Source organism: Equus przewalskii, chromosome 30 (genome assembly GCF_037783145.1).
Source record: "Equus przewalskii isolate Varuska chromosome 30, EquPr2, whole genome shotgun sequence".
Classification (NCBI taxonomy): Eukaryota; Metazoa; Chordata; class Mammalia; order Perissodactyla; family Equidae; genus Equus; species Equus przewalskii.
In genome coordinates this window covers 6,951,903-6,975,121 of record NC_091860.1, presented here as the reverse complement: position 1 = coordinate 6,975,121, position 23,219 = coordinate 6,951,903, and positions in this window count along the sequence as shown.

Genomic DNA, 23,219 nt, shown 5'->3' with positions numbered 1-23,219 from the left:
AACCGCCCAGTGGATTCCTGGGCTCAGAGCAGTTGTCGTTAAATCCAGTCGCCTTCCTTGCTTCTACTCTTCCTCTCTCCCTTTCCGGATTTTCCTGTCTCTTCTGTCTCACTGTCTTGCTCTCTATGCCATTGCTTCACCCCGACTCCCTTCGCCCCCTTTATCTTTTGCCCTCTCATGAGCTGGGTTAGCTCCTGCTGCACGACGCAGAATGAAATAGCAACAACAGATTGTGTTAACAGTAAGAGGTAGCCTTAGGAATTGTGATTATAGAAAAGGCTGGATCGTGAACTCCCTCTAGCATCACCTACCGTTTTCACTGTGTTTCCCGGAGCCTAGCACAGGGCAGGTACTAGCTGACATTCAAGACACATCTATTTAAGGAATGCGGTATACAGCTTAGAAAGCAGGACACACAGACAGCACCTGCAGCGTGAGCTCAGGAGGAAGTCACATGTGTAGAGTGAAGACTGGACGGATATGCGCCCAGAAAGGCTCAGCAGTTGCTTGGAGATGATGGCTTTTCAGGTGTGTATCTGCATCTTTAAACTCTCTTGTATTTTCCCAATTTTTCACACTGGGCATGTGATACTTTTTAGGCATGTAAGTAACCAAAACAAAGCAAAAGGGTTCCATACAATGGCGTTGCCACCCCTGATTCTCTTGGTGTGGCTAGACTCTGACTCCAGGTGATTTCCCTCCACCTGATACGCAGCCCTGCCGTGACATCACAGGTGCTGGACCTTGAAGTGCCTGTGAGGTTGTCCAGTCCCACCCAGAGCTGTGGGCGACTTACCCAACTCCGGGCAGAGTGTCTCGGGAAACACAAGCCAAGACCCCTGGTCAGTGGGCTCCTAGTCCAGGGCTCTCTCCATTTCTCTTTGCAGCTACCTAATGAGGAAGAATCGTCTTCAGGTCTTGCTGTGGGTCATTTTTATTTCAACAAATGTTTGGCTGTGATTTCTGTTCTTGAGATTGGGCACTATTGAAAAGACCTCAAAGTGTCTGGCCCCCAAGATCCTAAGGTAAAAGACACCACTTCATGACGCCTCCAGGAACAGTTGCCAATGATTGGCCAGGGATTCTGTTCCATGACAGGTGTCCCATTTCTTCAGGCTGCAGGATGAAGGTAGGCAGAATGCAGGCAGGAATAGGATGAACTAGCATGAGGTTTGCAAACAGCACAATGTCTGGGCCCCGTGTTTTCCCGCTGATGGCCTCTTACCCACAGAAGCTTCCGTGGAAAGTACGGGACTGCCTTCAGCTGGCCTAATGCAGCTGGGAAACGTACTTAGGGGGTCGCCATATCGTTGCAAACAGCAAGATTTAATTGAGCATGTAAATAGTTCTTGAAATTGGAATACCAGCAGATGTATCATTTTAAGAAGAATTTTATCCTTTAGAGAGAAGGATCACATAATTTAAAAATGATTGCTTGTTTTAAGACCCTGACCACTGACATCCCTTTCCCAGGATGTGTCTTGGGCACAGAGACTGTAGGAGATGAACAACCGAAGCTTGATTCGAAAGGCTTCGGACCAAAAGCACCTTGGAAACTCAGTGCAGGGACAAGGAAATTACATCCAGAGGCTAATGGTGTCCGAAATTTCATGGAATTGAAAGAAACGAGTCTTCGCCTCTTAATCAAAAAGCTAACTCTCTCTAGCCATAAACGGGAATAGATCTTGCAAATTAGATCTGATGTATCGCTAAACAGGGCTGTTGTTTTCCTCCTGGAGACACTTCCTATTTTCATTTTCTTCTGGGGTAGGGGGTCCTCCTTTCTGACTGTTTGATTCCTGCTCTTCCAGATATCCATTCCCTCTTTTAGCAGAAGCTTTTATCCAAGTTATAATATAGTTTTGAAAATCAGGAAAAGTGTGTTGGACAAAATGAGTTCCATTGGGTAAGAGATTAATTTTAAGTAAGTTTAACAAAAAAGGTAAAATCTTAGTGTTTTGGTTGATTGGATTTACCATGAATCAGGGTTTAAACAAAAATTCTTGTTGGTCTGTTTAGTGCCGTATATTTGTGTAACACATTCTCTGTGCAGGCATTGTGCAGGCTGTGGTGGAAAACAAAGAAGAGGAGGACGAAGTCCTTGTCCTCAGGGTGCTCGTAGGTTAGTGGCTTCTAAAGCCTTCAATTTACTATTGAAAAATTTTCTCACAGAGATAAGCATGCATTACTGCCACGACACACATTATATAATTCAGGATTCCACGTCATCATTCATGACATAAATGCTCATTAAGTCAATCATCTATCCTGAGCTCCAGACTCATGTATCTAGTGCCTGCTTGACATCAGCGCCTGGAACCGAACTGCTGCTTCTCTCACAATTTCCATTTCTCCCACCATTTTGCCTATCACGTTCAGTAGCAACTCCACCTTCCAGTGTCTCAGGCCCACAGCAGTGGACTCCTCTGTTGTTCTTCCTTCAAAACCTTTGCTGAATGCGACAGCTCTGGCCTTTCCACTCCGACCATACTCGCCTCTTCCCGGCTTATTGCGGTCGGTTCCTGAAGATGTCCTTGGGTCACCCTCGCCGCCAACCCCCCAACACTCTACTCACAACACAACAACCAGAGTGGTCTTGTTAAGAAGTCGGATCATGATTCATTGGCCTCCGTGGCTTCCTATTTGACTTAAAATAAAAGCCAACGTCCTTCGAATGCCCTTTCAATGACCTCTGAGTTGCTGCGTGGTCTGGGCCCCTCATGCTCTCTCATAGTGCATCTCCTGCCACTCTGCCCCCTTCTCCCCTGATCTCCTTGCTGGTCCCTGGAAACACCAAGCTCACCTGAGAGCCTTTACATTTGCTGTTTCCTCTGTCTAGAATGTTCCTTCCCTGGATATGCACACGGCTCACTCTCTTCCTTCAGTGCTCTGCTTAAATGCCACCTCGATAGTCAGACCTTCTCTAACCAATCTACATAAATAGCGCCCCCTACTCCTTGCCTGCTATTCCCATCCCCCTTCTTTGAGTTTATTTTTTGCCTGTAGAGCTTAATAGGCTGATATACTATATGTTTGCTCGTTTATTTGTATATTACCTGTCTTCCTTCCCCTCCCCCATCCCATCCTGCTACTTGAACAGGGGGCAGGGTCTCTGTCTGTTTTGTCCCCTGCTCTGTGCCCTGCACCTAAGCAGTACCTAGCATGTCAAATGTATTGCCTAGTCCCAAGTCTAAGAAAATGTAGAGCTTGGGCTGATTGTGTTCACACCTCCAGAACCCACAAATTCTGTTTCAATTAAGTGCATAGATGGATCTGTTTTCTTCTCTTTGGCTCCTTTCACATCAAGTGGAATTTTGGATTCTGATAATTCGCGAGTGTCATTGCCTAAGATTCTATTTCAACAATTAAAAAATTATGAAATCTACTTAAGAACATAACATTTTGTGCCTTCATTTACCAAAACACTGCCCATGCCCAAAACTTAATCTGCCTGAAGTCCTAAAGGTGATGTGAGCATAAAATAATGAATTAGAGAACAGTGACTTTTCATTCAGTTAGACATCAATAAAAGAAGTATTAAAGCTGAATCTTCTTTCAAGTTCATGATGGTGGGGAGTAGAGTTCAGAGTTCAGACTCTGCAGTCAAACGTGTTCCGTTCTCATTCCATCACATGTCGCAGTGTGAGCTTGGGCACACAGACACATCCACACCTCAGTTTCTCCATCTCTTCAATGGGACTAATCACAATGGGACTGAACTCCCTGAGTGATTACAAGGATTATGTAAGGTAATGGACATGAAGTTCTAAGCATGGCTCTTAGTTATCACTCAACAAATCTTCCTTGTTGTTTTCTTTGGTTGCCATCTCACATTACCTCATGTTTCTACAATGTGGGCTTACCTCTCCTCTTCCAATAGGATTTGAGGTAGCTATGGCTTACAGGAAAACAGTAAAGTTGTGTGACTAAATGGAAATCGGGAAACAACATCGAGGTGAAGTGGGTGCAAATACACTAATGAAGTGGTTGATCTGACGGCCTTGACTGAGCTTCAAGTTAGACTTGGACTTGCTGGCCTCCTAGACTCCAGAGTTGTAACTCTCTTTATTGCAAAGGAAAAAGGATACCAGCTGCTTAAGAGGAGACAAATGCTTAAGAGGACACTAAATTCTAAGAACTTTTAAATTAGAATTCTCTATCTGGAGACTGGGGGTACAATGGGAATTGTATTTAGATTCAGTCCTATTTTACAATAAATGTGGAATGAGGGACCCACATAAGTGATTGAGTTCTAACATCAAAAGAGTGAGTCAGAGAGACCAAAATATTACTTTTATTACTGATGAATATAATAGTGGAGAATGTAGTTTTACCTGCAGATAAGTCAGTTTCATAGACTGAACCCCCAAACCTGAGAGGTTTATCTAGCCAGGCATAGGCAGTGCTTATCTACCACAGGTCCCCTATGTGGGGCCCTGTCCCTTTGAGACACCCACAGGGGCAGCGTGGGACATCTGCTTTCTGTAGACAGGGTCACTGCCAAGAGAAAAGACTGGTCTATGCATACCCAGTTCATTGTCCCAAACTCTGCAGTAAGACAAGCCCCTCCTCCTTCCCTGGAGAGAAAGAATATGACCCCAGGGAGGCTCCCTCCATACACGAGCCAGGGCAGAAGCATTCTTCCTGACAAGTCTCTTCTGGTAACCTCCAATAAAAGCCAACAATATCATACTCCTGAGCGGTCTTGTGGCAGTCTGACTTGATCCAAGGAGAGAATTTAGAGGCCTAGGAATAACTAAATAACACATCCAAGTAATCTTCCCTTTCCATGTGTTTATGGAACGGCTTCTCTACGTCAGGCATAGACATACTGGGAACACTATGGTGAGCAAGTCAACTGACACTGAGCATGCAAGTACATAACTGCAAATGGCGATAGATGCCACAGAGGAAAGGCGCACTGAGAGTGTTCAGTGGGAAACTGCTCCAGTGTGAAGTTCTACACATTCTTTCCTGAGGATATACACTTTGTGCTGAATTTTAAAGGATGCTCAAGAGAGAAGAGAACAGCCTCCACGGAGAGGGTATTTCTTTTTATGTGCAAAGGCTCAGGGGTAAGAGGAGTGTGATATTTTGGAGAAAGTTACAGAGAGCAGAGAGCAGGAGAAAGTGGGGAACAAAGACGCCAGAGAGGTTGGTAGGGGGCCGATCCTGCGAAGTTTTCCAGGCATATGGCATCCCAGTGGCAATTGTTTTAAGCAGAAAGGATAACATGATGAGCCTTGGATGAATGCTGACTAGCAGACCAGCTCCAGCTTCTTATACTCGGGTGAGGACCCCATGTTGGTGCTTGACGGTAGATCACGCTGCTTTGGGCACCAAATGCCCCAGTGACCTAGCATTCTGCTAGCGGGTTGAGTTGCTTAGGTTGTATTTTTCTTCCCAGATACACTACCTCCCATTTCACGCAGTGGTTCCTGCAGTATTTCAGAGGACACAGCTTTATATAATTTTCAGAACTTGTACAGATATTCAGTCGGATCCCTAAGCATTCACATTTCAGAGAAGTTTTGGACCTGGATCTTTTTTTCAAAAGATATTACCAGTATTTTATTTTATATTTAGTCCATCTTTGAAAAAATAAAATATGGCTTACAAAAATGTAGAAATTGTAGAATGAAAACATAAAGCATAAGTATGTGACAAAGGATCTCCAAGGATGAGGTGGCAGGTATTTGCCATGGAGCTAAAATTGCAGCCAGGAGCAGCTCCAGCTGTGGGATGGTGGAGGTGGGGTGGGCTCAGGCAGTCCTTTGCGAAGGCTGAGCATCGTGGCCTTCTGCTCTGCCCGCCTCAGTGCTTTGACTGCAAAATGTACCTCTCGCAATTGAAAGCGCTGAGGTGATGGCACTTGGAGAATATATAGAAAAGATAATTTTAACTGTGTCATAATTAGCATTATGCCATTATTTCAGGCAATAATTGAGTCACTTCAGTGAGCACTCTGGGTTCATTCTCATAAAGTATCTCATTAGCACATGGAAAGATATTTTTCTTTCTTTAGTAGGTGGTAATGTATGCAATTAATCTAAAAGAGTTTTAAATCATTAAGGTAAAAAGAATAAGGAATCAGAACTCAAATGTTTTATACTACTTGGAAGTATCTCATCTATCTAGAGTTGAACCCAGTTGATCTTGATTCCTGGGGTAGAATTAGAATACATTTTTTGAAGAGTTTTCATTTTCAACTCACATAGCGAGGCCATAGACTGTAGAATCCCCCAGAATAAATGTCTAACTAAAGGTGAACGAGACACAAGTGATATCAGCTTTAAGGCAGATTTATCTGTGAAATTATAAGGTATAAAAAGTAGCTCTTCATGAAAGCCTCTTGCTCCTTGAGTAAGTGTCTCATTACGCTTTTAGAAGTATCAAAGAAACTACTGGAATTTTTAAAAAGAAGACAAACAGCCAACAACTATTTGTACTCTGTGTCTGTCATTCAGCACACTTCCCATCCTTCCAGGCTTCACATTACCCGCAAATGTGACAAGAACACCTTCTACAAATTCACCCAAGTCACTGATAACGGGGCTAAACAGGGTCGGCCTGAGAACTGAGAATAATCCTCTAAAGAAACTATTCTGCAAGGGAACACCAGTCGGCATCCTTCATGTCCCTTGTTCTCCACCAGCTACTCATGCACCAAATTATTTTAGCTTTCAGTCCATAGGTCTCTATCTTGTCTATGGAACAAGATGACATATATTGTCATGTGCCTTGGGGAAGGTCAGGTTCCCTTCACCCCTTAGCTGACTGCTTGTCTAACAAGCTTGACCAAAGTGGAAATTCAAGTGGTTGAACTTGACCCACCCTCAGTGCACTCTGAGCTCTCCTCATTTTCCAATATTCACCCTGACCTTGAAGAATTCCCCTAGAATCCAGCCCTGACTGTCTAAGTTAAAGACGACCTTCAATCTGGTGTCTACTTATTTTCCTGTGGGATTAGAAAGTGCAGTTTGTTAGCCACTGACTTTTATTTGACCTTTGACTGTTCGAACCAGGGAGATTTCAGACTCTACGAATCGACCCAGACAAATATCATTATACTGAGTTTATATATCTAATATAAGATTAATCAAAGTTTATCATTCAAAGACCTTTATGGTTTTCCCAGCTTTGTTATGACAAAGGCATGACCGCACACACACACCCCCACCCCTTGGGTAAGGTATAATACATTTTTTCCCATGTATTTTCATATCATGTCTCCTTCCTCATTCTTCAGGAAGAATTTTTCCGTTTCCTTGCCTCTGTCTCCAGGAGCTTTTGATCACCCAAGTTTCCTCATCTATTTCAAACCTTCGCTGAAATCCTTGTGTTGACCTGACTGAGGAGTTCTCTACTCACACATAATTATTCAGCACGGATGTCTCAATCAAGGCCTCAGTTTCTGATCTGTTGTGTTTTATGAGCCACAAGTGTCAGCCAGCTCATCCTTCATTTTCTTTTCTAAGGATCAAAGAATAGTATCAGCTGGTTTTTGTTCCTTTTGCAAAAGGACTTTACTATCACTTCGTTGTCAGAATCCATTCTGAAAAGAAATGTGGGATTTTGTTCTGGTTTTGGTTTGGGTTCTGAGTGATGGCGCTTCTGCTAGATTCCTGTGAATATTATCTATTATTATGCGCAGTTCGATGGACTGGCCAAAATGGACAATTCTGGGTTTCTTTGTTTTTCTGGGTTTGCAACATAAATACCAACTGTAATAACACTAAAAAAACAACAGACGTAAACAGTCTGCTAAGGGTTAATGCGTTTCTGGCTCTTGATGGTCCGAAAGAAGTAGCTTAGTGTGAGTAAGAAGCAGAAAATACTAACGATACCCCATCTGTGTAGACTTGGGAGATGAAATCGCGCATCCTCGACCTTCCGCTGTTCAGGTGCTGCTTATCCTTTGGCTAAAGTAGCCCTGTCGTCCTAAAGCCCTTGCTTGTTTCATCTTTGTGGAATTGGTGGTGTTGGTCCAGTCTAGTCCCAGGATAAACTCCTGAGGTTGCAATGCCAGTTTGGAGAGCAGGACAGCAGCAAATTCCAAGGGAAGCCCTGGGGTTATCGCAAACCCGCATGATGTCACTTTGCCAACTTCAACAGAGCTTGACCTCAGACTGAACTCCACTTTGCCAGGCTGCAGGGAACTAAACCGAGCAGTTGTAACAAGCACAGGCCTTCCCCGCCCAGTGGGAGCCACCTAAACAAACTTATAGCCTGTTCCCAAGAGAACTTTCTGATTGTTTATAAACAGGGTAATGGTGCAGTCCCCCGACTTCTGGCATGGGGGGGTCAAGTTGTGTTGTTATACACACAGAGCACCCTGGGTACCCCCAAACTCTAGGCCTGTACTCACCAAGCGTGGCTTATTCTCTTCTTGGGCCTCCTAGAACCCTGAGACCCAGGCAGAGCAGGGAGTGACCCCAATTTACCAGTGGCTAATGGGAGTCTAACTCTTCTGTTAAATTAATTAAACAAGGAGGCCATTAGACTGAGGTGGCCCTTGGTGCCAGGCAGCCTGCTTTCTCTGTAAAAGTTTCTCCCCAAGCTCCAGATGGTGGAGTGCTCCTAACCACTTCCAGTTTGCCGCTGCCCAATTCTGATTGATTTTTGCCCAAAGAAACACTCAAGAGTTTTAATATGCCTCAGTTTATCTGTTAATGCTTGCTTTTCTCTTGTGGGGGAAAATGTGCCTGGGTGTAGGTTCCAGATCTGATGTCCTAAAATGAGAGCTGCCCTTACCATGGCTCAGGTGCTGGCCCCAGCGGGATGCACCCAATGACACATTAATACCTATTGACTCATTCATCCTCAGGGAGAGTCTCTAGGGCCACCTCTCAAGGGCGTGCTCTGAGAAGCTCCATTCCCAGCTGGGAAAAATCAGGCGCAGGAAGGATGAATCCCTTTCCCAGCAGTGGAGGCAGGGAGTGCACCTGGGTAGCTGGAACACAGGGTCTACAGCTTTACACTCATTCTGCACAAGCACAGGTCACCAGGCAGAAGGGACCTGGTGGCCTGGGAAAGTCTAGGCACGTCCAAATCTTTAAGTCCGCAGGAATGGGAGGAAAACAACAAAAGGGACCACAACAAGGATTCTCAGTAGCATTCAAGCCAGGCTAAGAGGGTTTAGAAGTCGTCCTGTGTCCCATCCCGTCCCGTACAGCGCCCCCCACCCCTTCTAATGCAGCCTGCAGGCAGAATTAAATTATAAAGGCATTCCCACTCAGAGGCTTGGCCCTAATTATGCTAAATTCCTGGTGGCCATCAATCCCAACTCATCTAACTAGAGAAACCAGCCCTTTCAGTGTAAAGAATGCCCTCATTCTTTGCTGCAGTTTACCTGTCTGGGTTGTAAAGTATGGCGCCCACCCTCATCATCGCCCCCCACCCACCCTGCTCTCTCCCTGCAGTATGTTAAGCAACCCCTGCCTGGGAACTGGAGCAGCTGGAATGTTCCATTTGTTCAGGCTGGTCCACTCTCATTTCTTCTGTACAAAGAAAGCTGATGTTCCTAAGGTGACTTTGATCCCCTGCAAGGTCCAGCCAATCTCCAATGCCCATCAAAGATTCCATTTTCAATGCAATTTTTGTTTGTAAGGACAAAATTATATTATTGGGTCTTATCGCATTTTGGGGCTTTGAAATGAAATATGTGATACACCAAATACCATAGCCAGATTATTTTCTTAACCACTCTCCCACTAAAGGTTCACCCTTTTAATAGAAATAGCCCCCTCAGGTAGTCAAGCACAAAGGATGCTGCTCATCAGATACCAGGAGAATGATTCCAAATATCGCCTGGGGCAGCCAGGTACCTCAAACTTGAAGGTGCACACAAGTGGCCTGAGGATCTTGCTAAAATGCCGATTCTGATTCAGCAGCCCTGGGGTGGGGCCTGAGAGTCTGCATTTCTAACAGACTCCTGGGCGATGGTTCTGATCAGTGACTACACTTTGAGGAGCAAGACTTTAAAAGTTTCATTTATCTTGAGACTCTAGCTCCTGACCGATGTTGCACAAACTGATGCAACCCAGAACCTTCTGGAGGATATGCTTCTTATTAGTCATGCCCCTGGAAAGAAAACGAACTCGTTCTGGGCTCTTTGGGTGGGAGCGTCTTTTTAGATCTTGATGGTTTTAAATTTCTTATGAATGCTCTCCCATTACTCAGAAAATGTTTCAAGTTGACTGGTTTTCTGTCTTAATATAAGCATCTCCACCTCAAAGGAATGCCCTGTCTCTGAGTTTAGGCGAAATAAGACCTTTTCAGGGCTTTGTGGTTTGGTTATTCCATGTCTCTGCATGTGGGTTACAGGATCACGATGAATAGCGCTGAAACAAACGTCCACTCTATTAAAATTGGAACAATGACAGAACGAGAACTTTAAGCTTTTTGAGGACAGCCACCTCGCCTAACCCCACAAGGGCCCACAGTGTAAGATGCAATACAGCAAGGAGGCAAGAGTCAAGGCTTTGTGGAAACAGAGATCCCCATTCAAATTCTGGTTCTGGAAACCACAGAGTCGTCACAGTGGGCAAGTTACCTAACCTTAGCTTCCTCAACCATAAAGCAAGGGAGGTGAGAGAGGGGCAAGACATGGAAGGGAAAACTTGCACACCTCACGGTCTAGCCTGGGGCAAGCCCTTCATGGACATATCAGGATGTCAGGGCACCAAAGATTGTCAGCTTCTCATGAGGGGAATCTGACTTTTGATGTCCCACAGAAAGCTCCCTCATAGTAAGAAAGCAGAGACTCGGTCATGGATCATTCGATGGAATTCCATTTAGATTTTCTCCGTGGGCATCTCCACCCCTTCGGGAGGTGACGGGAGTACGTGAGATGGCAGACAGCTTGATATTGGCTTCTGCAATATCCACTAGTCGGTGGTGGCTTATCGCACCGTAGAAGAAAAACATGTTGAGAAGATACCTTTTAAATTTTGTTTTTTGGGAAAAGAAAACTACCAATAGGTTTCCCTGTTTAAGTTTCTGGGCTGAGTGCTTCCCCTTTCCTTAGAAAATGTTTCTTGCTTGACTGGTCTTTTCAGTCTCTGTATAAATGTCTCTGCCTCAAAGGAATTGATTAAAGCGGTAGGCTGAGCTTCATTCACCCATCCCTCCAGCTTGGAGTCCTGGGAAAACGCACATTCTGGTTTGACAGAGCTGGGGTGGGGTCTGAAATTCTCAATTTCCATCCAAATCCTGGGATGATGCAGATGCTGCCAGTCCACAGGCCATGTACTTTGAGGAGCCGGACACCAGCAATGGCTCTTGCCAGGCTGAATCGCAGATGCTTTGAGTCATTGCAAAGGACCTCCTCCATTGCACCATCCTCAACTACATGTGCTTCTTCCTGGCTAGGAACACTCAGCTGAGTACCCGGCTTTAATCCCCACGCCCTGTGCCTCCCGGCCCCATGTCCTCCCTGCCTGCCTATTCAGCATTTTGGCTGAGTGTCTCTTGACTGATTTATGGTCTACAGCCCACTCCTCCAGTGTCTCACCGAAGACCCTCCAATCCAGCCTTCAGCCTCCCTGCCAGTGCCCCAGGCCACTCTCTTGAGGGTCTGAAGGCAGATTCATTAGGACTCACCATGGTCACCCCAGCAAGAAGAAATCGAAATGGGCTATCCTCAGCTGGGCTCCTGGAACCAGCTATACATTTTGAACTCTGGAGGAAGAGGCCTGAATTGCACGAGCCTGACGATCACAGAATTTTAAAGTTGAAAAGAATCTTAGAGGTAGTCTTAGAGAAAATCATCACTATGTAGGAACTCAAGGTCAATAAGGAAAATGAACACTTACTGAACATTTACTGTGTGCTCTTTAATCTCCACAACAACCCCTTGAAATAAGTATAATTATTATGCCCACTTTACAGGTGATAAAACTGAGGCTTGGAGTGAGTAAGTAACTTGCCCAAGGTCACTCGGCTTACAAGTGATGCAAACCCGGGCTTGTTGGATTCCACACTGCGCTCCTAACTACGCCTGAGCAAGGCTTTCAACCAAGAGAAGCTGAGCAGTTCTCTCTGCAGATATATGAAAATATCCAGGACTAGGATCCATGTCATCTGACTCAGTTCTTTCCCTGCAGCTATATGAAGGCCTTCTCTTAAAGCAAGTCACATGTTTCTCGCCCTGAGTCTTGAATCTGAGTACGATTACAATAATTAAAAAGACTTATTATCTCACAAAGGCTTTATAAGTAAATATACAATAGTACAGAAATAATATGTAAACCATGTGACAACACAGATAAAACGCTTTGTCCTGTTGGTTCCTTTTTGAAAGGACACATCTGATTTCCTATTGTGCCTGAAATTTTTACTTGTGGTGCCCAGTACGGAATATACCATGCCTCGAGGACACAGCATTTTTGGTAACTATTCCCACACAAAGGTTGTATCTACCTAACTTCAAAAGAATTGATTGAAAAATTGTTTCAAGCCAATGAATCAGTTGTTTGATGTTGTATATGACAAAGACCTTCCTGAAACTGACTAATCTTCTAAATAAATTGGACTGGCTTTTTGTATTGTAAATACTACCGCAGTGTCAAGTTCTTCCTTAGGAGCTAAAATTCTAGAGCTGTGGGCTAGCTGTTGATTTGTCCAAGTTAGTAAGGGGATTGGAGTTTAATGGGCTGGAGGCAGGAGCAATTAGGAAAAAAGAATTAGTAAGAGATTATCTGAACTTGTCAGAACCCAGAACAAGAATTGTTGACCAACAAGCTACAACAGCACGTTTCCTGCTGAGTAACACAAGCCTGCTGGAATATCTTGACAGTTGCTTTAGCAGGGCTTGAAGGCTGCAGGGGTGGAGGGGTGAGGGATGGAAATCTGGAAAGACTCTTTATCTATACTTTCAAAAGCTCTCCACCTTTTTCCTTCTCTGCATTGACGTTTCTGCTGGGCGATGGGGTCTCATTAAATTTCTCACTCCCTTAACAATGGTCTTCTTTTAGCTCTCCTATTATCTGCCACCAAACATGGCTGACTTCATGTTTCATTTCACAGGGCCCAAACCTGGCCCTGCAGCCTCTGCCAGCACCTAGCCACAGTGACAGGATGTATTTATCTGTCCCATGGTGAGAATTCAAGCTAATGCGGTTTACGTTCCAATAAAGCTAAAGAATCCAAAAATCTGAGAATGTGAGAATGGGGCAAGGCCTCTGAGAGCATCTAATCCAGAAGTTTTCTAGCTGTTCTATGATGGTATTGTTGAAGCAGTAAAAATCTTTGTTCAAAATAAACTCTAGTCAGCTACAGTCTGCCAGAGGTCAGACAGGAGATGCTCTTGGTAGATAGAGTCTCATCAGGTCTCTCTCCTGACTCCTGCATCCCTGAGGTTCTTCCAAAAACCCCAACAACTCTCTAGAACACTGTTTGAAAACTTCTAATAACTCAAACTTCAAACCCAGAGAATGTCTCCCCAAGCTTCAGGGGTTCGTCGTGTCAGAGTCTGAATTGCGCCTATGTTTCCTGTCACCTAGTCCAGAATTTATAACTGTTTAACTTCCAGCTCTCTTGAAGAAACATCTCTTTTTTGCCCAAGACCAAGGCTGCTCATTTTAGCTACTTAGCAATTTCTTGCTCAGCACAGTACTCAAGAGTGCCTGAGGCCAGCAGGCAGAGTTGATCTATGGAGCCACCTTTGGACCCTTGCGTGCAAACTCTTGGGTTGAGAACTAGCTGTTACACTCTGGTGTATTCATTTGGGTGATGAAACAAGACTTTGCTAGGTCCGTTGTGTGAGAGATACATTTGAACTACTTTGGAACGTATGGAAATTTAGGGGCTTTACTGCGTGTGGACAGAATTCTCCTGCTTGAATTCATGGGTCGTCTGCAGTGGTATTCAGGCAGGTGTTGGACAAGGCTGGCCTGTGCAGGTGGGCCTTTGTTAGCAGTAGGAGGAGGAAATGATGGGACTTACGGCAAGTGTTAACAACAGTGGCTGTAACATCATAGCAAACATTCTGGATGCCAGCAAGAGTGGCCAGACAGTGGAGAAAGAATATGACACACCAGGTCCTGGGATACAGAAAGCCATTGTGCTGATGTCCCAGAACGTTCCTTCACAAGGACCCCACACAGAAGGAGTGTTTCAACACTTTGAACACATTTATAGCACGTTCTGGTTCATGAACATAATTTAATTAAGCTTGACAACAAATGCTCCAAAGTCCCTAGGGCTTAATAAATGATGGTGCTACAGAGGTCTATGTGTGAAAAGCTTGTTTGCTCAAAGACACTTCTACGTGGAGCCTCTGTGTCCTTCCCTCCCTCATCTGACACAAGGGAGCCCGGCAGACTGGGTGGATTCTTGCTTTAAGGCACCAGATTCATCCCCAGTGTGTCTGAGGGAGCTGATGTCCTCCATCAAGTGTGACAGCTGAGGGTGTGGCCAAGAGACGGGGCTGAGTCAAGTCAGCCCTGGGCAGTGGACTCCATCACAGAAAGCTAAAGTTGGGCCTTGCGCTCTGGGCTTGGCAGGCCCTGTACAAGCTTGCATAAGGTTCCCAGGAGGGAGGCCAGGGCTGCCCTAGTAGAAAATGAGATGGAGAGACAGAAGCCACACAGGCATTCGCTTGTATGGCTCTTAAGTTGGCAATAAATAATAACACACTGTCTACACTGCCAGACCCCAAAAGGGGCTGGCCAGCAAAGGTTCCAACTCTTCAAAATGTCCCGATGGCCTCTCCTTCCAAACTTCAGGAAGCTTTTACACTAAGAGGACTCAGTTCTCCCTTTTTGAAGGCAGCACAAACTCAGCTTCTTCTTAGGAAGAGGCAGGAAATGGGGCATTCTCTAAGGGCACTTTGAGAAGATTGAACATAGAACCTTTTATCAGTGAATGTGTAGACGGCTTTAGCCCACAACCCTCACATTCATCAGAAGCACTTCAGGGAGAGAAAATTAATGATAATCCTAAGTACATAATGACTTGCTGGAGACCAGAAGGCTCCACTCTGACGGTGCGACTGGAGGCCTGCCCCATGGGAATGAAAGATGTCGCCTGTGCGCTTGACCCTGGTCTTGGTTCATGCTTCAGAGTAAAGAGTTGCAAAGTTGGTATAGACTATTTAATCTCCTTCCTAGTAACTGAAAGCAACTCAGATGGGGAGCATTAGAAATAGTGTTGTACTTGGTCATTTAAAAAATCAAAGAAAAAAACCCTCGCTTTCAATATTTCTTCCCAGTTTAAACACAAAACCTCACAGAGCCCTAGGAGAATGTTATGCCCATCACAGACTAACAGGTTATTGTGCAAAAAGAACACAAACATGGGTGCAGACTTCCTGTGAGAGCACACTAGTGCAGTAGTGTGCCTGCAGACAGAAACCTGGCCTAGTGTGTAAGTGAAATTAGTGCTTTGCATTTTCCAGAACATGGATTTTGCAGCCATTACCCAGCAAGGCAGTTTGAAATGGCTTTGGTGTGGACGACCTTATTCCTCGATGCTGACATTGGGAGTGACTGTTTTAATTTTCTTCTGTATACCTAGATACTAGCTTGAGAGGTTGTTGCATGTTAGACTCTTAAGTAAATTTTTGGAAAAACATTCCCATTAAGATGTACATGATACCAGAGTTCATTCCTGAAATCAGAGAGGGAGGGAGAAGAAGCCTGAGGCTCAGTGAAACGGAGGCAGGGGCTTTGTGGAGTCCTTAGAAAGAGGAGACTGGGACAGGTGCAGGGCTGCCCGCTTCTGTTGCAGTGGTCCCCACTGAGGTATTTTGCTACAAAGACAGGACCTTGGGAATAATAAAGCCACAGCCCAGGCTGCCTGAAGCAAACTTCTGTGGCTTGAGCCAATTGACTCACCCCGGCGGCCCCTCCCAGTTCTGCTGGGGAGCTGGGCGAGGCCATTTAATGCTCATCTCTAATTACTTCTGTCTGTTTTCTTGTCATTAGAGTGTAAACAGGTCTATAATGGCCTGAGTCTTCTGTGCTGAGATCAAAGGCAAGTCAGTTGGGTGATGGTGGCGGGTGGGGGGTGGAGTAGGGCCAAGAACAGGATGGTTCTGGCTCTCTGCAGCTCTGCGGCAGGGTTGGGCCTGCCATGCACAGTGACACCCATCAGTTCTTTGGAAGTCAAGGCCTCGGTTTGCCCAGTGCCACTCTTGCCAGGGCTCAGGGGTCAGCGTTGTCTGGAGTCTCAGGATGGGGCTAACCCACTCCCTCCAGGGCCAGGGACCTCTGAGGTTGAGAATCAGCACTCCACAAGGAGGGAAGGACACGAGAGCAGTGGAGGGTTGACCTCCTTGTGGCAGAATCCAATGGCGATGTTTGGGAAGTCTGCCCTCGCCCGTAGCTATGAGACGGTTTCTCGAAGAGCAAGAGCAGGGCTGGACTGTCCTCTCTTAAATCATGATTGGGACCAGAGCACCTTTTACAGAGGGTGGCCCGCTTAGGTGCCACATTCGTGACTCTGTGCTGCGCCTCCTTCTCCTTTTAAGACCTCAGCTGCTATGGTACATGGATCCTTCTTCACCTGGTGTCCTTGAGTCTCAGCTACAGAAGGGGAGGAACAATTTTTTCTACCCTCTTAGGTTCCTTAACTGGACCCTGCAAATTAGACTGATGAAAGACAGAGTAATAGGAGAAAAGGTATACAAATTTTAGGTGATGTTAATTTTTTAGTGTTCACATGCACAGAGGACCTCAAAGAAAAGAAATAAAGTCCCAAAGAAGTGGTGAAACTTGGGAGGCTTATATATCATTTTAACAAAGGGTAATAAATTGTGGAGAAGTGACCAAAGGAAAAGGGGTTTGGGCTTCCAGCAGCAGTAAATTGTGGAAAGGTAAATATATGGAGGAAACTAATGGAAGACAAGGATTAGTTAGTAAGGTTTTTGACTATGAAGCCTCATCTCAGTGCCACTCTGTCGCTATTGGTAAAGGTTGTTCTTCCCTTCCTCATATAAGAGTAATGGACACCTTTGCGAGGCGTGTTTATGCCCAGCTTTTAGGCAGATTGTGGAAGGGTGGAGGGCTTTTCCTCTGTGTTCTTTTTCTCAATTGCCTGCAGCTCAAAAAAATTCTTATCCCATAGTGGCATGTTTTGAAGTGGCATAGTCTGATCCCCTTCACTACCCAAAGCTTGTCAAGCCCTCTGATGGGGACCACGAGTCAACCAGCTAGTTCAAGAGCATAACTGGAGTGTAGGCACACGGGTGAGGACTGGAGGCCCCCAAAGGCAAAAGCCATGCCATTTAAAAGGTGGCCATCTCCATGCCATAGTACCTGCATTCTTTAAAAAAAGAATGCTATTTTAAAATTTTTACTGAGATATAGTTTTATACATAAAATAGATACATCTTAAGTGTAGAGTTCTATAGTTTTGACATGTGTGTACCCATGTAAATGACACCCAAAACAAGATTTAGAACATTTCCACCATCCCAGAAGCTTCCACTTGTCCTTCCCAGGCCCCTTCCCTCATCTCAGAGGAGATCACTGTTCTGATTTCTTTTCCTGGCATCCTTTGTCCACCCAGGCAGTGACTCTGATGGTGGAGCTTTCACATCCCATCACAGAACTGGACCTCCACTTCCCCCGTCTCTGCCAGGCCTGATACACCTGGTGTGGGGCAGGGCTGTAGGAAAGTGGATGGCTGAGATAATAAAGTGGGAGGAGAGGAAACTAGAAGAGGGTGATAAAGTACCACTGATCTGCCCTGGGCAGGCGCTAAGCTGGGTTCTGATCAGCCAGGATGGGAGAGAGATCTTGTCTGATTAAGGAGGGAAGTGTGCAGAGAAGAGAGGGCAGATGAGAAAAGAATGTCCCAGCATGGTCTCAGAGAAAGCACAGGGTCTGGGGTTCGGCAGACCTGGCTTTGATGCTCACTCACTAGCTCTATAACCTTGGGATGCTCCCACCTTCCTCATCAGTTAAACTGGGGGAATAATTTGGAAGCTCTTCATCAAGGATGTAACGAGGTCTAAATGCAATAACGTACGTAAAAGACCTAGCCCAGCGCCCAGCACGGGGTCGGTGCTCAATAGATGGTCGTAGCTTCATTCCCGCTGCCAGGCAATCCCAACTTTTGGCATATCGTTTTCTTTTAAATTGTTTTGGGAAAGAACTTAAAATAGTTAACAGGATGCAGATCTCCTGAGAGCAGAGAAGAGGCTCTCTTGTTTTGCAAGGATACATGAGAGAGACCAGCGCTCTCTTATCATGGAACAAATTACGTAGCAGTCACAGGATGTGCTAATTTGTGTCTCATAAATGAGTGAAATCACATGTTTCCTATTAGTTCTTACTGCCACTATGAGGAAACAACTGACTTAATTTTGTATAACTGCATTAACCGCAGTACATTTCCACTTGGCCAATAAAATGACAAATTATTAAGGATTTATAGGTTCTATTTTTAAATATATAAGAAGTCATTATTAAAGAGTGTTTGTCTGTTACCATGAGCTGGGCTTCCTCTAAACTTTTATTGCCACACAGACCACCAAGTGAAAAACAAAACAAAAGGAAAACTAATGGACATAAGTGTTCACAAACAAAACAAACAAAAGAAAATAAACCCCAATTAAGCAACTTACTAATCAAATAAAACCAGGGATACTGGATTCCTGTGGGTCGACCCATTCTGAAAAAAAGATGGCACAGTCCAGGTTCCAATGCCGAGTGTGAGGCGGACCAGACAAAGCTGGTTGGATACATGGAAAGTTTTCTGGATGGTGGTTTGGTTTAATGTTCAAAATTCAGAGAGAAAAAATGAGCCACTGTGCAGCGGGAGTTGCTGGGTCAACTGCAGTCAGAGAGAATCAGACATAGACACAAAAACACCCACACAAAACCAACTTGGTGGGAGGGTTCCCAAGTAAGAAGAATCAGCCAGGGAACTGGATGGGATGGTCCCTAAATTTCCTTCCAAATCTAGAAACTCCCAGTTCTCTGTCCCGGCCCTCCCAATCCTCAGGGAAGCCAGGCAAACTCAATGAGAGATGGAATTTCATCTCTGATACGAAAACGAAACTTCTGTGAGAAAGAGGCACCTTTCCTTTTCTATAAATTAGGGTGTTAAGAGAAAGGTTTAGAGTACCTCTCTTTCTATTTATGATATAAAAGGTAAAAAGAGGTTGTTATTCTTGCCCTAATAGCCAAAACAAGATGAATCAATGGGAAGAGGAGAAATCTACTACAGGTGGTAAAGAGAAACCCACCAAATTGATAAGAAACTTGTAATGACTGTATGTGAGATAATGTGAAAAATTAGAATGGCAAGCAGCCCCAGCCACAGAGTAAATCTGTACCCACCTATCGACTTTTTAATATAGGTCTTTGCCAAGTTCACGGGCAACATGTTGAAGGTTGGGATCAGAGAGCTGAGAGAGATCCCCCATGAGGCACGAGGGGCCTCTCCCAAGTGCAAGGCAGCTGCCCTCTCAAGGCTGAAGGCAGGGCTAGAGAGCTGGGAGCACACCATCTGAGGGCTGTGGGCTCTCAGGGGCCAAACGGGGGAGGGCAGGCACTCCAGGCTTTGAAATAGCAGAGGACAGAAATTTGAGGGTCGATCCAGGGAGCTCACCAGTGACCCTGGCAGCCAGGCTGTAAGGCAAAGAGAGATCTTCTATGATTTGAGAAACTGACATCTTTGGGTCAAGCTTGAAGAAATCTCTGGACTCTCTCAGTTGCTTAGATTCTAAGATGTGCTGAAGGGAAATACTAACCTCTCTCAAAACATTTGAAGCCAGTGAAGAACTGAATCAAACTAAAACTGAAACAAAGCTTGGACCCAGCCTGACTCCATATCAGATGGACTCAGCCCTCTAATTCTGAAGCCTCCTGGAAGGGACATGACATTTTCTAGAAATATTATTTACTCCTTTTGCTATTGTTCTTTCATATAAAATGTTCGTTATATAACGCAAGTTATGAGACATTTAAAGAGGTACACAAAAAAAGTGGGCCATGGTCAAGAGAAGGAACAGCCAATAGAAACATGCCCAGAGATGGTACAGATAGGAATTTTAAAATAACAGTGATAAGTATGCTAGAGGACATGGTGGAAAAAGTAAACAACATGGAGAAAGAGGTGTGAATTTCAGTAGAGGAATGGAAACAATGAAAAAGAAGCAGAAGAAATGCCAGATTCTACTTATAATGGAGATGGAGTCCCAGGGACTCGATTTACCCTTCTGCATGAAACAACGAAAAATAACAGGAACAATTCATGAAACAATGATTTTAAAGACACTGGACAGTAAGCACCAAAGAACAGTGATTCCTCAGACACAGAAAATAAGAGATGAGTCCTATGAATGCTCCAGTTTTTGCCTGGTAAGAGTTTTCAGGTTGTGACACAGGAAGGGCAACCCAAGTGGAACCCAGAGGACTCCCGAGTTTAGGAGATGGAGCTGAAAGTTCAGGGGAAGGAAGCTGTCTAGACTTGGTATGACAGAGTACCAGAGAAGGAAAAGCTGCATAAAGAAAGAACTCCGGAGGGCCGCAGGGGGTCCTCTGTGCATATTCAGCAGAGTACCAATCAGTGCATGTCTGTGAATTCCTTTGGGGCTGGGGGATAAAAATTACCTGGAAATATTAGAGGGAACAGTAGCTGGTGCCCACACAGTGCTGAAAATGAGCTCCTAACTCAGAGAAGAAAATCTTATAAATTGCGTTGCGTAGTGTACTAGGAAGAGTCTTGTCTCAATAGTGGGAAATAATTAGCCCTAGATTAAAAATTGCTCTCATCCTGCATAAAAAATATCTTAGAAGTAAGACCTGAAAAGTTGAAACTGTTTTCAAGCAACAAAACTGCACCTCAGAATAGAGATCAGGAATATTTATAGGAATAAAAAAATGTCCAAACAAGGTAAAATTCATAATTTATGAAATAAAATATTACCAAGCATGTAAAAAAGCAAGAAAAGATGACACATAATCAAAAGATAAATCAATCCATCAAAATGGACCCAGAACAGATATAGGTGTTAAAATTAGCAGAAAAGGACATTAAAATAGTTATTATACCTATATTCAACAGCTCAAAAGATAAAGTAGAGGCATAGAAGATATAAAAAAAGACCTGTATCAAACTTTTAGAAACAAAAACTACAATGTCTGAAGTGATAATACACTGGGTGTTTGTTTTTTTTAAGATTTTTTTATTTTTTTCCTTTTTCTCCCCAAAGCCCCCTCGTACATAGTTGTATATTCTTAGTTGTGGGTCCTTCTAGTTGTGGCACGTGGGACGCTGCCTCAGCATGGCTCAATGAGCAGTGCCATGTCTGCACCCAGGATTTGAACCGATGAAACACTGGGCCGCCTGCAGCAGAGTGCACAAACTAACCACTTGGCCACGGGGCCGGCCTACACTGGGTGGTTTTAATGACAGATTAGACACGTCAGAGGAAAAGATTAGTAGACTCAAGGACATGCCAGTAGAAACCACTGAAAATGAAATACAAAGAGATAAAAGTAAAAAAATGAAGAGTGTACCAGTGAATGGTAGGAAAATTGTGCATTGACTAATATACATGTAATTGTACTCTCTGAAGAGGAAGAGAGGGTAAGGGACAGAAAAAAATTGTTGAAAAAAATAATAGCAAAACAAAAACCCGAATTGGAGGAAAATGATAAACTCATAGATCCAAGAAGCTCAACAAACTCCAAGGACAAAAAACTTAATGAAAAGTACAAGTCACATCACAATCAAATTGCATAAAACCCATGATAAGGAGAAAATATGAAAAGCAGCCAGAAAAAAAGACAAGTTATACATGGAGAACAAAGGTAGCAATGACAGCACATTTCTTATTGGAAAGAACACCAGGGGGAAGGAAGTGGAGTAGTATCTTTGATTTATAGAAAGGAAAAACAAAATAACACAAAACTGTCAATCTAGAATTCTATACCCAGTGAAAAAATTATTGGAAAGTGATGGCAAATAAAGACTTTTTCAGACACAAAAAACAAAAGAAGTCTGGCCCAGTGGTGCAGCGGTTAAGTGCGCATGTTCTGCTTCAGTGGCCCAGGGTTCGCTGGTTTGGATCCTGGGTGCAGACATGGCACCACTGGGCAAGCCATGCTGTGGTGGGCGTCCCACATATAAAGTAGAGGAAGATGGGCACAGGTGTTAGCTCAGGGCCAGTCTTCCTCAGCAAAAAGAGGAGGATTGGTGGCAGATGTTAGCTCAGGGCTAATCTTCCTCAAAAAAAAAACAACAAAACCAAAAGAATTAATCACCAGCAGAGTTATTACAAAGGAAATATTCAAGGGAGTCCTTCAGGCCAAAGGAAAATGATATCAGAGGGAAATATATTCTACACAAAGGAAAGAAAAACATCGGAAATGGTAAATCCCGGGAAATATAAAATATTCTTCTTTTTATTTAGATCTCTTGGAAAGTAATTTACTATTTAAATGAAAATAGCAGTAAAGTGAGATTTTAACTCATGAAAGTAAAATGCATGACAATAGAACAAAGGGCAGGAGGGAAGCAAAGGAAGCCTGCTATTGTCAGGTGCAGTGCATGTGAAGTGGCAGGATGTCACTTGAAGATGGACTGTGATAAGTTAGAGATGTATGCTAAAACCCTAAAGCAAGCACTAAAGTAATAAGACACTTGTGACAGCATTTAGGTGGCCCAGCTGGATAATTCAGGACAATCTCCTCATCTCAATATTTTTAACTTAATCACGTCTGCAAATACCCCTTTTCCAAATAAGGTAATAGTTACAGGTTCCAGGATCCAAGAAGTGGCTGTATCTTTGGGGCCACCATTCAGCCCACTACAGTGAGATTCTCATCTTGAGGCTCGACTGCAGAAGGATCTGTGTACAAACTCACAGTTTTGTCGGCAGAGTTCAGTTGTCTGCGGTTGTAAGACTGAGGGCTTCTATTTTTTGATTGACCAGAGGCTCCCCTTAGCTCTCAGAGGCCACCCACAGTTCCTGGCCATCAGGGGTTCCCCAAAATGGCCATTTCCTTCTTCAAAGTCAGCAAGGATGTGAGGCACTCCAGTGAGACAAGTGCTCTAATCTTATGTAATGTAATTGCACACATGGAGTCACATCCGTGCCATCCCCTTCGCCATATTCTGTGGTTAGGAGCAATCACAGGTGCCATCCACATTCAAGGGGAGGGGATCATGCAAGAGTGTGAATACACATGGTGGGGATCATAGAGTCTGTCTGCCACAGTCTGCCCTCTGACCCTCAATGATTCACGTCCCTCCCGTGT